The sequence below is a fragment of the Bubalus kerabau genome, chromosome 6 (assembly GCF_029407905.1).
Source record: "Bubalus kerabau isolate K-KA32 ecotype Philippines breed swamp buffalo chromosome 6, PCC_UOA_SB_1v2, whole genome shotgun sequence".
Lineage (NCBI taxonomy): Eukaryota > Metazoa > Chordata > Mammalia > Artiodactyla > Bovidae > Bubalus > Bubalus kerabau.
In genome coordinates, this window is record NC_073629.1 from 11,137,500 (window position 1) to 11,153,527 (window position 16,028).

The following is a 16,028-nucleotide window of genomic DNA, read 5'->3' on the forward strand; positions in this document are numbered from 1 at the left end:
GATTCTACCTCTCAATATTGTCATGTGGCTATGGCAGTGTTATATTTGAAACTCAAGGAGAAAACAAATGTGATCCAAACACCTAAATATGCAGGCCCAAAATAAATGAAGATTTTTTTTTTTTAACTGCCACGTTCACTCTGAAGTCCATCCATCTGCTTCAGCATCCAAATATTAAGCACAGTCCTGCTTAGCTATATAATAAAGTGGCAAACACACTGCACCACTAACATCGCAGAACAGTTGCCTGAGAACTAGACTTCTGAGGCTGGGCCCCAGCTTCACTTTCTCACAGGTTATCATCTTCATCCGGGAGAGCTGTCATCTGAGCAGGCTCCAAATCATGCTCGTATTGTGCTGCCAAGGCTGGGTCCATGAGCATTTCTGGTGGGGGCGAGAGCAGGCGTAACAGCAAGCTCCAAGTTAGGGTTTCTGATCAGCTTTCTAGCAAGCCAGAGGAAGGGCTTTTCAAAAGTATAGTTACCTTTGGCAGCAATGTCATAACACTGAAGAGGCTTCTTTTGGTGGAAGATTTTGCCTTAATATTTCCATCTTTAATATCCACCTTGTTGTCATACAACACAATAGTGGTGTTCTCACATACTGGTACCAGATTTTTATGCCAGTTAGGCACATTCTTCTAAGCAAATCTTGATGTTACATCAAAAATTATAATGAAATACTGAACTTGTATATAATAGCCATCTCCCAGTCCACCAAATTTCTCCTGATCAGCTCTATCCCATGCTTTGAACATAACAGGTTCTCTGCTGATCTGGAACACATGAGGACGGACCTCAACACACAACGTGGCTACATACTTCTCAAATTCACCAGTCAGATGACATTTCAAGAATGTAGTTTTTCCAGTACCACTATCACCAACCAATACAAATTTGAACTGAACTTGGAGTTCTCCTTGGGTAGACATCTCAATGTTACACAGCTCTGGTCTCTGCAACCTCACGGCCTCTGTGGCAGGGGAGTGAGGAGAGCTCTGTCTGAGCACATACACACACAAGACAAATAGCATGCTTATGAGAATAATACATTAATTCCTATCGGAAGAGAATAAGCACTAAGTTCAGTTCAGTTTCAGTCACTCAGTCATGTCCGACTCTCTGTGACCCCATGGACTGCAGCACACTAGGCTTCCCTGTCCTTCACTATCTCCAGGAGTTTACTCAAACTCACGTCCATTGAGTCAGTGATGCCATCTAACCATCTTGTCCTCTGTCGTCCCCTTATCAGGTCTATGCAAGTAATTCAATTATTTCAGACTTTCTTTCAATATCACCTCTTTCATGGAGCTTTCTTTGAAGCCTCATGTCACACTGAGTTCATCTTCTTCTAAGTCTAAATCTTTTTCTTTTTTTTGCCTTTTTCTCTTAATTTGCCCTTAATTGAATACTACTTATTAATACTTGATTTTGGATGAACTGCCTTTTCAACTATAAGCTCCTTTATGAGAAGGACAGCCTTCCTTTTATGCAACTATTATATCCAGGTTGTGCTGTCATAAGTGTATATAAGGCATATAGGAAATACTGAATTAAGTGTTTGGGGGAGTCCAGGGGTGGCATTATTTTTCTTTGACTTTAGTAGTAGTGACACTTTATCAGACTTTCAGAGTAGAAATATGTCCAGGTCACCACAGTTAATAGAAGCTTATCATAAGGATAGATGGGAAGGTAAGGAGGAGAGGATAAAGCAGTTAAACCACCAGACCCCACATGTGACTGGAACATCATTCATTGCTTGTTCAAGATACATCAATAAATGATTCATTTCGAAGTAGATGCAACGAACCATCAGCAATTCTGCAAGTATTGCATGTGGCTGACAACTCCTTCATCTCCCCTCTCCCATCTCTATCTACTTTTTTGACTACTCTTGACTGCTCGTCCTCTTACTCTCTCCGTATGTTTCATTGATTGAATGATTGATTTAATAAAGATTTGCTGAGCACTCTCTGTGTGCTGGGTACTCTACAAAGCTTTGGAGAGGTAAAGGAGAGAAACGACATAGGTCTTTTGAACAGAATTTACAGCCCAGAAAGAAAGACAAATAAATTGGTAATTATAGCATTGTGTAGTGAATGCTATGATGGGGAAACTGAAAGTATAAAGGAAATGCATGGAAGGAGGATTTAATCCAGTTTAAGGGGTCAGGAAAAGTTTCCTGTAGAAAGTGACAGCCAAGATGAGAAGCAAATGAAGAGAAGGAATACAGGTGACTGTGATGTTTATTACAGGCAAAGAGAAGAGTAAGCATGAAGACCTAAAAAGATCACATAGTGTCTGGGAAACAGAAAGTAGTTTAGTATGACCAGAGCATGGAGTATAGGATGGTAAGCAGGGGGAGGAGGTGATAGAAAGCTAAAGAGATAATGCCTGGTCCAGATGCATGGTCCAGATTATTGAGAGTATTAATCATGTAAAAAAAAAAAAATCTATTCTAAATTCCCCTGAAGAGAAGACACTGGAGACTTTCAAGGATGAAAATGACATGATCCAATCGACATTTTGGATACCTTCACATACCTTCCTGTGAACAGTTAGAAGAATCAGAGCAAGACTTGACACAAGAGTCCAATTACTGGATTTTTTCAACAGTCTAAGAGAGACATTAGGTGTAATGAGAGAAAGAAAGAAAAGGGAGGGAGAAATATTTAGGAAGTAGAATGCCGGACTCTGGACTTTTTGTATATGAAGTTTGAGAAGTGACTGGTAAGCCTCTTGATGATGCATCTGCCCTCCTCCCAGAGAGATCTCAGGGCAGTAGAGTCATGCAGCCCAAAACACAGTGCCATTCGGAGCTCTTGCATGGACTATTGAATAATCTCCAACTTCTGGTTCTTGAGGGTGGGAAGGAAAAAGGAGACTCTGGTGGTGTGGGGTGGGGAGTAAATCTGCAGAAATGTCTCTGTGCCAAGAATAATGGAGGGTTTTAATCTGAGGGCAAGTAAGATGGTTGTTGAGGATAGAAAGGGTAGCAGAAAACCAAAGTAGCTGGTTCTTGCCTTTTCCAGAAGTGCTGTGGATGACTGGGGAAGACCTAATGTAACCCAAGATGCTCTCGTCCTCCATAGGCAGGTGTGTGAGTCACATGGTAAATTGAGGCATTTGGATTCCCCTTCATTCTCGGCTTAATGTCTAGCAGTTCCCTGGGAGGAAATGAGAGTCACACTGTTTTCTCCAGACCAGGGCATCCTAACATTTGAGTAAGGGGTCCTCCTCCTGATGGCTAGTCCCCATTTAGATTGGCCCATGAAAGCTGTTTTTCAGATCTCCATTTTAGTACCTCCATTTTAACTTCTTTTATTCTTCTGTGTAAGAAGGTTTCACTCAAAATAAAGCTATGTTTCAGTCTGGTTATTGTATAATTCTGAATAAAGATAGCCTCTACCACTAGCAACCACACTGTAATGTTATGTCCTGATGGGTTACAGGCCTATATTCTTATGCTCTTATGAAACTATTTTTTGTGAAACTGAAAAAGGAGGAGAAGGAGAAAGAAAAAGGGAAGAAGAAGGAAGGAGAGAGGGAAAGGAAGGGAAAGGGGGAGGAGGAGGAGAAGGTAAAGAGGAAGAAAGAATACTGCTATTTAAAACTACAGATTCTTTCTGAGGGAAAGGAGGTTGGATCTTGTTAAAAATAATTTGAGAGACCCTGATGGTCTTTTGTGGCACCAGCCCCTGTGCCAAGCACTGTAATGGATTTTGGTACAGCCAATGAGGGCCTGAGGAACTGAGCTTTAGAGAAAAGACTAGAAAGAGTTTTGTTCAGCATTATAAAATGAAAAGAAATAAAAGCTGTTTTGAGGTGGAAGGTGGGAGAGTGGATATGAGACAGAAATAGGTTAGGAAACCATGGGGAGAAAGATGGGAGGGAAAAGGAACCAACAAGATGGTGAGAATCCTGTGGATTCACTTAGACGCCTTGAACTTTAGCACTCTTCACGGGAGTGTGGCTAATATAACTTTTAGGACTGGAATGACCAACATTCATTTGTAGGTGTGAATTTCTGCAAAGATTTTTATACCTCACAGCTCTCCCCATCATCCTGAACTTTTAGTAAAATCTGATATATACCATATATCAGAGAAGCTTTAAGCAGAATAACAGGGGGAATTCCCTGGTGGTGCAGTGGTTAGGATTCCACATTTTTCACTGCCAAGTGCCAGGGTTCAATCACTGATTGGGGAACTATTAATAGGATCCTAGAAGTAATCTATGCAACCAAAAAAAAAAGAGGAAAACAAACAAACAAAAACCAGAATAAAAGTGAATTCTCTTTTCCAGGGGAAGCCATGAATAGAGCAGTGTGTTTGAGGCATGAATCCGTATATAAATTGAACTACTGCAATGGGAACCAGAGGTAAATATGAAAATATAAACCTCTGAGAATTCAATGAAATCATGCAGCAAGTATTGGGCTTTTCATAAATTATCAAATGGGGGTTGAGAAAACTTTTTGAAACCAAGTGCTACCCTAGCTAAAAACTTGGATACAGTAGTCATAACTTTTTTTAATATATGTTTTTATTTGAAGGATAGTTGCTTTATAGAATTTTGTTGTTTTCCGCTCATGAATCAGCCATAGGTATACATATGCTCCCAATATGTGAGTCATGGAAAAGAACAAAACGATGCCCACATATATCTAAAATATATAGATTAACCATAGAGAACTAACCCTAGGGAGTATCAAATAGTGAGAACTCACACAAAGGAAACCACTTGAATACAAGACCCAGCATCAACCAACCACCAGTAGCATGCTGTGCAGGATGCCTCATCTAAACAACAAATAAAACAAAAATACAACCCAATCATCTGCAGACAGGATTACCACCACATTCAGCCTTGCCCATCAGAGGAAAAACAAACAAACAAACAAAAACTCAGTACAAATCTAACCCTATATGAAGCTTATGCAAATCACTGGATCAACCTTGCTGCTGCTGCTGCTAAGTTGCTTCAGTCGTGCCCGACTCTTAGTGACCCCATGGACTGAAGCCTACCAGGCTCCTCCGTCCATGGGATTTTCCAGGCAAGAGTACTGGAGTGGGGTGCCATCACCTTCTCCCAGATCAACCTTAGGAGGGCAGAAAACAAAAAGAAGAAAGAATTCAACCTTCAAGCCTGGGAAAAGGAGACCTCAAACACAATAAGTTAAAAATATATACTTAAATATGTATATATATAATGAAAAGGCAGAGAAATATTACACAAATGAAAGAAAAAACTAGAAACACTGAAATCCAAATAAATGAAGAGGAAATAGGTAAACTATCTGAAAAAGAATTCAGAATAATGATAGTAAAGATGATCAAAAATCTTGAAAACAGAATGGAGAAAATGCAAGAATCAATTTTAAAAGCCTAAAAGAATTAAAGAATAAACATACAGAGACAAACAACACAATTATTGAAATTAAAAATACTCTAGAAAGAATCAATAGCAGAATATCTGAAGCAGAAGAACGAATCAGTGAGCCGGAAGATAAAATGGTGGAAATAACTGCTGAAGAGCAGAATAAAGTAAAAAGAATGAAGAGAACTGAGGATAGTCTCAGAGACCTCTGGGACAATATCAAATGCACCTGCATTCAAATTATAGGATCCCAGAAGAAGAAGAGAAAAAGAAAGGGTATGAGAAAAATTTTTAAGAGATTATAAGTGGAAAATTTCCCCAACATGGAAGAGGAAAAATTCAATCAAGTTCAAAAGGTGCAAAGAGTCCCATATAGGATAAACCCAAGGAGAAACACGCCAAGACACATACTAATCAAACTAACAAAGACTAAACACAAAAAAAGAATGTTAAAAGCAGCAAGAGAAAAGTAGCAAGTAACATACAAGGGAAATCCCATACACTTAATAGCTGATCTTTCAGCAGAAACTCTGCAGGCCAGAAGGGAGTGGCAGGATATATTTAAAGTATTGAAAGGGAAAAATCTACAACCAAAATTACTCTAACCAGCAAGGATCTCATTCAAAATTGATGGAGAAATAAAAAGCTTTTCAGACAAGCAAAAGTTAAGAGAATTCAGTACCACCAAACCAGCTTTACAATAAAAGTTAAAGGGACTTACATAGTCAAGAAATACAAGAGAAGAAAAAGATCGACAAAATCAACCCCAAACAATTAAGGAAATGGCAATAGGAAATATATATTAATAATTACTTTAAATGCAAATGGATTAAAAACTCCAACCAAAAGACACAAACTGGCTGAATGGATACAAAAACAAGACTCATATATATGCTGTCTACAAGAAACCTACTTTGGACCTAAAGACACATATAGGCTGAAAGTGAGAGGATGGAAAATATATTCCATGCAAATGGGAAGCAAAAGAAAGCTGGAGTAGCAATCCTCATATCAGACAAAATAGACCTTAAAGAAGATTACAAGATATAAGGAAGGACACTACATAATGGTCAAGAGATAAATCCAAGAGGAAGACATAACAATTGTAAATATCTATGCACCCACACAGGAGCACCTCAATACATAAGACAAGCACTAATATACATAAGGGGAGAAACTGACAGTAATAGTAGAAGATTTTTAACACCAGTGAACAGATCAACAAAATGGAAAATTACAAAGGAAACACAAGTCTTAAATGATACATTAGATGACATGGATCTCATTGATGTCTTCAGGACATTTCATCCAAATGCAGAAGAATATACCTTCTTCTCAAGTGCTCATGGGACCTTCACCAGGATAGGCCACATCTTGGGTCATAAATCAAACCTCAGTAAATTTAAGAAAATTGAAATTGTATCGAGCATCTTCTCCAACCTCAACGCTATGAGACTAGATATCAATTACAAGAAAAAAAAAACTGTAAGAAACACAAACACATGGATATTGAACAATATGTTTCTAAATAACTAACAGGTTACTGAAGAAATCAAAAGGGAAGTCAAAAATTTTCTAGAAACAAATGACAATGAAAACACGACAACTCAAAACCTATGGGATGCAGCAAAAGAAGTTCTAAGAGGGAAGCTTATAGCAATGCAATCCTACCTCAAGAAACAAGAAAAACATAGAATAGACAGCCTAACTTTACACCTAAAACAAGTGGAAAAAGAACAAAAAACCCCAAAGTTAGTAGAAGGAAAGAAATCATAAAGATATGAACAGAAATAAATGAAAAAGAAATGAAAGAAACAATAGTAAAGATTAATAAAACTCAAAGCTGGTTCTTTGAGAAGATAAACAAAATTGGCAAACCTTTAGCCAGACTCATCAAGAAAAAGAGAGAAGAATCAAATCAACAGAATTAGAAATGAATAAGGAGAGGTTACAACAGACAATGCAGAAATACAAATGATTATAAGAGACTATTATGAACAACTATATGGCAATAAGATGGATAACATGGAAGAAATGGACAGATTCTTAGAAAGTTCCATCTTCCAAGAATGAACCAGAAAGAAATAGAGATTATGAACAACTCAACTACAAGCGCTGAAATTGACACTGTGATAAAAAATCTTCCCGATCCCCACCCCCACCCCCCAAAAAAAAACCTAGGGCCAGATGGCTTCACTGGAGAATTCTATCAAACATTTATTTAGAGAAGAGGTAATGTCTATCCTTCTAAAACACTTTCAAAACATTGCAGAGGAAGGAACACTTCCAAACTCATTCTACAAGGCTACCATCACTCTGGTACTAAAACCAGACAAAGACAACAAAAATAAAGAAAACTACAGGCCAATGTCACTGATGAACATAGATGCAAAAATCCTCAACAAGATTTTAGCAAACAGAATTCAACAACACACCAAAAAGCTCATATACCATGATCAAGTTGGGTTTCTTCAGGGATGCAAGGATTCTTCAATATATGCAAATCAATCAATGTGATACACCATATTAACATATTGAAAGATAAAAACTGTATGATAATCTCAATAGATGTAGAAAAAATCCTTTAACAAAATTCAGTACCCATTTATGATTAAAACTTCAAAAAATAGGCATAGAAGGAACCTACCTCAACATAGTACAGGCCATATATGATAAGCCTATAGCAAACATTATTCTCAATGGTGAAAAACTGAAAGAATTTGCCCTAAGATCAGGAACAAGACAAGGGTTTCCACTTTCACCACTATTATTAAACATAGCTCTGGAAGTACTAGCTACAGCAACCAGAGAATAAAAAGAAATAAGAGGAATCCAGATTGGAAAAGAAGAAGTAAAGCTCTCACTGTTTGGAGATGACATGATACTGTACATACAAAACTCTAAAGATAGTATCAGAAAATTACTAGAGCTAAGCAGTGAATTTAGCAAAAATGCAGGATACAAAATCAATACACAGAAATCACTTGCATTTCTATATACTAATAATGAAAAATTAAGGAATCAATCCCTTTCACCATTGCAACAAAAGAATTAATTGTCTAGGAGTAAACTTACCTAAGGAGACAAAAGAACTGTATGTAGAAAATTATAAGACACTAATGAAAGAAATCATTCTCCAAGCCAGGCTTCAGCAATATGTGAACCGTGAACTTACAGATATTCAAGCTGGTTTTAGAAAAGGCAGAGGAACCAGAGATCAAATTGCCAACATCTGTTGGATCATGGAAAAAGCAAGAGATTTCCAGAAAAACATCTATTTCTGCTTTATTGACTATGCCAAAGCCTTTGACTGTGTGGATCACAATAAACTGTGGAAAATTCTGAAAGAGATGGGAGTACCAGACCGCTAGATCTGCCTCTTGAGAAATCTATATGCAGGTCAGGAAGCAACAGTTAGAACTGGACATGGAACAAGAGACTGGTTCCAAATAGGAAAAGGAGTACATCAAGGCTGCATATTGTCACCCTGCTTATTTAACTTCTATGCAGAGTACACCATGAGAAACGCTGGGCTGGAAGAAGCACAAGCTGGAATCAAGATTGCCGGGAGAAATATCAATAACCTCAGATATGCAGATGACACCACCCTCATGGCAGAAAGTGAAGAGGAACTCAAAAGCCTCTTGATGAAGGTGAAAGTGGAGAGTGAAAAAGTTGGCTTAAAGCTCAACATTCAGAAAATGAAGATCATGGCATCTGGTCCCATCACTTCTTGGAAATAGATGGGAAACAGTGGAACCAGTGTAAGACTTTATTTTGGGGGGCTCCAAAATCACTGCAGATGGTGACTGCAGCCATGAAATTAAAAGACACTTACTCCTTGGAAGGAAAGTTATGACCAACCTAGATAGCATATTCAAAAGCAGAGACATTACTTTGCCAACAAAGGTTTGTCTAGTCAAGGCTATGGTTTTTCCTGTGGTCATGTATGGATATGAGAGTTGGACTGTGAAGAAGGCTGAGCACCGAAGGATTGATGCTTTTGAACTGTGGTGTTGGAGAAGACTCTTGAGAGTCCCTTGGAGTGCAAGGAGATCCAACCAGTCCATTCTGAAGGCGATCAGCCCTGGGATTTCTTTGGAAGGAATGATGCTAAAGCTGAGACTCCAGTACTTTGGCCACCTCATGCGAAGAGTTGACTCATTGGAAAAGACTCTGATGCTGGGAGGGATTGGGGGCAGGAGGAGATGGGTGAGGATGAGATGGCTGGATGGCATCACTGACTCGATGGACGTGAGTTTGGGTGAACTCCGGGAGTTGGTGATGAACAGGGAGGTCTGGCGTGCTATGATTCATAGGGTCGCAAAGAGTCAGACATGACTGAGCGACTGATCTGAACTGAACTGAATGAAAGAAATCAGATGACATAAACAGATGGAGAGATATTCCATGTTCCTGGGTAGGAAGAATCAATATAATGAAAATGAGTACACTACCAAACCAGTCTACAGATTCAATGTGATACCTATCAAATTACCAATGGCATTTTTCACAGAACCTGAACAAAAAAATTCACAATTCATATGGAAACACAAAAGACCCCGAATAGCCAAAGCAGTCTTGAGAAAGAAAACTGGAGCTAGAGGAATCAACCTTCCTGACTTCAGATTATACTACAAAGCTACAGTCATCAAGACAGTATGGTACTGGAACAAAAACAGAATTATAGACCAATGGAACAAGATAGAAAGCCCAGAAATAAACCCATGCACCTATGGGTACCTTATTTTTGACAAAGGAGGCAAGACTATACAATGGGGCAAAGACAGCCTTTTCAATAAATGGTGCTGGGAAAAACTGGACAGCTACATGTAAAAGAATGAAATTAAAACACTTCCTAACACCACACACAGAGATAAACTCGAAATGGATTAAAGACCTAAATGTAAGACCAGAAACTATAAAACAGGAAAACATAGGTAGAACAGTTGATGACAAAAATCAAAGCAAGATCCTCTATGACCCACCTCCTAGAGTCATGGAAATAAAAACAAAAGTGAACAAGTGGGACCTGATTAAACTTAAAAGCTTTTGCAAACCAAAGGAAACTATAAGCAAGGTGAAAAGACAACCGTCAGAATGGGAGAAAATAATAGCACATGAATCAACTGACAAAGGATTAATTTTCAAAATATACAAGCAGCCTGTACAAATCAATACCAGAAAAACAAACCCAATCAAAAAATGGGGAAAAGACCTAAACAGACATTTCTCCAAAGAAGATATACGGATGGCTAACAAACACATGAAAAGGTGCTCAATACTGCTCATTATTAGAGAAACGCAAATCAAAACTACAATGAGATATCACCTCACACCAGTCAGAATGGCCATCATCAAAAAGTCTACAAACAGTAAATGCTGGAGAGAATGTGGAGAAAATGGAATGCTCTTGCACTGTTGGTGGGAATGTAAATTGATACAGCCACTACAGAAGGAAGTATAGAGATTACTTAAAAATCTGGGAATAAAACTACCATATGACCCAGCAATCCCACTCCTATGCATATACCCTGAGGAAACCAAAATTGAAAAAGACACATATATCCCATTGTTCATTGCAGCACTATTTACAATAATTAGAACATGGCAACAATCTAGATGTCCATCGACAGATGAATGGATAAAGAAGTTGTGATACATATACACAATGGACTATTACTCAGCCATAAAAAGGAATGCCTTTGAGTCAGTTCTAATGAGGTGGATGAACCTAGAACCTATTATACAGAGTGAAGTAAGTCAGAAAAAGAAAGATAAATATCGTATTATAACACATATATATGGAATCTAGAGAAATGCTGCTGAAGAACTTATCTGCAGGGAAGCAATGGAGAAACAGATATAGAGAATAGACTTATGGACATGGGGAGAAGGGAGCAGAGGATGAGATGTATGGAAAGAGTAACATGGAAACTTATATGACCATAGGCAAAATAGTTAGCCAATGGGAATTTGTTGTGGAAATTCCATAGCAATATGGATTCCACAGGAATAGGGCTCAGGAAACTCAACCAGGGGCTCTGTATCAACCTAGAGGGGTGGAGTGGGGAGGGAGATCGGAGGGAGGTTCAAAAGGGAGGGGATATATGTATACATATGGTTGATACATGTTGAGATTTGACAGAAAACAGTGAAATTCTGAAGAGCAATTATCCTTTGATTGAAAAGTAAAAAAAAAAAATTCTTTTTAAAGAAATGAAAGAGATGCAGAATTCAGAAAATATATATTTATTTCAAAAAATTAATTTTTATTGCCTTCATTTCAGAAAAAAATACTAATTATATCTTCTATCAATATTTTCACATAATCACTTCGGTTCAGTTCAATCACTCAGTTGTGTCCGACTATTTGTGACCCCATGAACTGCAGCACGCCAGACCTCCCTGCCCATCACCACTCCTGGAGTTTACCCAAACTCATGTCCACTGAGTCAGTGATGTCATCCAACCATCTCATCCTCTGTGATCCCCTTCTCCTCCTGCCCTCAATCTTTCCCAGCATCAGGGTCTTTTAAAATGAGTCAGCTCTTCGCATCAGGTGGCCAAAGTACTGGAGTTTCAGCTTCAGCATCAGTCCTTCCAATGAACACCCAGGACTGATCTCCTTTAGGATGGACTGGTTGGATCTCCTTGCAGTCCAAAGGACTCTCAAGAGTCTTCTCCAACACCACAGTTCAAAAGCATCAATTCTTCGATGCTCAGCTTTTTTTATAGTCCAACTCTCACATCCATCAGAGAAGGCAATGGCACCCCACTCCAGTATTCTTATCTGGAAAATCCCATGGATGGAGGAGCCTGGCAGGCTTCAGTCCATGGGGTCGCTAAGAGTTGAACACGACTGAGCGACTTCACTTTCCCTTTTCACTTTCATGCATTGGAGAAGGAAATGGCAACCCACTCCAATGTTCTTATCTGGAGAATCCCAGGGACAGGGGAGCCTGGTGGGCTGCAGTCTATGGGGTTGCACAGAGTCGGACACGACTGAAGCAACTTAGCAGCAGCAGCAGCAGCTGACATCCATACATTACTACTGGAAAAACCATAGCCTTGATTAGACGGACCTTTGTTGGCAAAGTAATGTCTTTGCATTTGAATATGCTGTCTAGGCTGGTCATAACTTTCCTTCCAAGGAGTAAGCGTCTTTTAATTTCATGGATCCAATCACCATCTGAAGTGATTTTGGAGCCCCCCAAAATAAAGTCAGCCACTGTTTCCTCATCTATTTACCATGGAGTGATGGGACAGGATGCCATGATCTTAGTTTTCTGAATATTGAGCTTTAAGGCAACTTCTTCACTCTCTTTCACTTTCAAGAGGCTCTTTGGTTCTTCTTCACTTTATGCCATAAGGGTGATGTCATCTGCATATCTGAGGTTGTTTATATTTCTCCCGGCAATCTTGATTCCAGCTTCTGCTTCCTCCAGCCCAGCATTTCTCAGGATGTACTCTGCACAGAAGTTAAATAAGCAAGGTGACAATATACAGCCTTAACATATCCTTTTCCTATTTGGAGCCAATCTGTTGTTTCATGTTCAGTTCTAATGTTGCTTCCTGATGTGCATACAGATTTCTCAAGAGGCAGGTCAGTTGGTCTGGTATTCCCATCTCTTTCAGAATTTTCCACAGTTTATTGTGATCCACACAGTCAAAGGCTTTGGCATAGTCAATAAAGCAGAAAAAAATGTTTTTCTGGAACTCTCTTGCTTTTTCCATGATCCAGCGGATGTTGGCAATTTGATCTCTAGTTCCTCTGCCTTTTCTAAAATCAGCTTGAACATCAGGAAGTTCACGGTTCACATATTGCTGAAGCCTGGCTTGGAGAATTTTGAGCTTACTAGCGTGTGAGATGAGTGCAATTGTGCAGTAGTTTAAGCATTCTTTGACATTGCCTTTCTTTGGGATTGGAATGAAAACTGACCTTTTCCAGTCCTGTGGCCACTGCTGAGTTTTCCAAATTTGCTGACATACTGAGTGCAGCACTTTCACAGCATCATCTTTTACGATTTGCAATAGCTCAACTGGAATTCCATCACCTCCACTAGCTTTGTTCATAGTGATGCTTCCTAAGGCCCACTTGACTTCACATTCCAGGATGTCTAGCTCTAGGTGAGTGATCACACCATCGTGATTATCTGGGTCGTGAAGACCTTTTTTGTATAGTTCTGTGTATTCTTGCCACCTCTTCTTAATATCTTCTGCTTCTGTTAGGGCCATACAATTTCTGTCCTTTATTGAGCCCATCTTTGCATGAAATATTTCCTTGATATTTCTAATTTTCTTGAAGAGATCTCTCAAGATCTCTTGAAGAGAGTCTTTCCCATTCTATTGTTTTCTTCTATTTCTTTGCATTGATTGCTGAGGAAGGCTTTCTTATCTCTCCTTGCTATTCTTTGGAACTCTGCATTCAAATGGGTGTATCTTTCCTTTCTGCTTTGCTTTTCACTTGTCTTCTTTTCACAGCTATTTCACATAATACTTTCATATTAAAAGCAATGCCAAATTAGATCATTTTTCTTGAGTTATTGTGGTACTTAGGTAGTTTTTGGTCAATGGGCTTCACTGGTGGCTCAGAGGTTAAAGCGTCTGCCTGTAATGTGGGAAACCTGGGTTCGATCCCTGGGTCGGGAAGATCCCCTGGAGAAGGAAATGGCAACCCACGCCAGTATTCTTGCCTGGAGAATCCCATGGGTGGAGGAGCCTGGTGGGCTACAGTCCACAGGGTTGCAGAGTTGGACACGACTGAGCGACTTCACTTTCAGGTAGCTTTTATTAATTTCAATTTGTAGAAAATTTGCTGTTCTGAGTTACTACCAACTGGAACTGATAGGAAAGTATTTAAAGCAAAATTCAACTAAAAATGAGCTATAAATTTTAGCTATTATGTTCAAAAGTAATGCCAAATTAATAAATTATCTCTATCACATAGTATGTTACAAAATATTTAAATTTCATCATATAAATTACTATCACTTTTATCACAAGTTTTTGCTACCTCTTAAAATGATATCTTGATCCATACAATATTACTTAAGTTCTTCTTTCAAAAATTTCAATGCTGGAATATTATAAAGAAAATGAAAAATGGCAATATGGAATCATTTCTCTAATTGAGGCTATACTATTATCTCTAATGGATTTAAGATAGTCTGTGTAGAAATTAATACTAGAATTCTTAATATTTGAATATTAGCCTTCAGAGTTCAGGAAATTTCTTTGTTTCATCTTTATAACCCTTTTAGGGTATCACTTTAGGGGATAGTCCTTTGCTGGAATATCACTTTTGTTGCATATTTCACATGTAGTTTCTTTTGACAGAAGAAAACATTTTCTCTAAAATTTTGAGAAATGTTTCTTTACTCTTTAAAAATATTACTTGTTTACTGTTTATGGTGTTGTTCATAAGCTTTTGCTAATGTAATTAATACAAACAACATTTCTTATAAAATAACTATGGATAACACAAGTTATCCATAGTTGAATTTTATTTTCAGCTGAAGGTCATGACTATTTATTTAAGGATCTTCTTTTGTTTCATTTAACTCTTCTAATACCTTTCCTTGCTTAACCTAAGTTTAATTGTTTTACCAATGATCAGTAATGTTCCCACCATGCATCCAACAGTAGTTTAGGTGAATTTGATAGGCATTTGAAAACAAAAAATAAAAGCTATCTTTAGTAGATGTAGAAAACATATAATTTTGAATTGTTCCAGCAAATGTTATTTCTACTGGCACAGTTGAGGACATGTCTTCAACATGTTTAAATGACAAGTTTAAACTATGCAAAGTATATGGCACCCAAAAGTCTTCTGAATTTTGGCTAAAAATCTGGCATGCTGCTGCTAAGTCACTTCAGTCGTGTCTGACTCTGGGCAACACCATAGATGGCAGCCCACCAGGCTCCCCTGTCCCTGGGATTCTCCAGGCAAGAACACTGGAGTGGGTGTATTAATTTGGATTGAATTATGCCTTGTTCAAAATATTTTTATGATGTCAAAGTGAAGCAATGACTATTTTCCAAAGTCTTCATCTAATAAAACTCAAGAAGTTTAGTATTCCTCAGCCATGAAATTTGCCAATTTAATGAATGTAATTTTCTTCATCTTCCAATGGGTAGATCAAAATAACATTTAATATTTCCAAATCGTAAGTTGATTTGAGTAATTCTGTTTTTCATTCTCATTGTTTGTATTAGTAATTAATTTCCTTTTAGTAAGGGACATGGAGGAAAATGGAAGGATTTCATTTCACCTGTTCAAGTTGCAGACTTGATAAGAGTAGTTTTCTTGCTCATGTGTATTGTTTTCATAAATAATTAAATCCTTAATAAAATTTCAATGTCATAATGACAAATTTTATGTGGGTCATGCATGTCAGGATATGTTCATTTTCATTGTTTGAAGTTCTAAATAGATTATCCTTTTTTTCTTTTTTCTTTTCAGCTTTTTTCCTTTATGAACCCAAATTTTTTCTTGCTACCCCTGCTCCTTTATTGAGATAAAATTGACAGATAACATTGTGTAAGTTTAAGGTGTATAACACATTAATGTGATACATTTGTATATTGCAAAGGATATTACCATAGCATTAGCTAACACCTCCATCATGTCACATAATTGTCATTTCT

At 38.0% G+C, this 16,028-nt stretch overlaps 1 pseudogene; it reads right to left on the reverse strand.

Annotated features, from left to right (window-relative positions):
• Positions 1 to 289: 289 nt before the first annotated feature.
• On the reverse strand, positions 290 to 931 carry LOC129655951 (GTP-binding nuclear protein Ran-like; annotated as a pseudogene).
• Between the last annotated feature and the right edge of the window lie 15,097 nt (positions 932 to 16,028).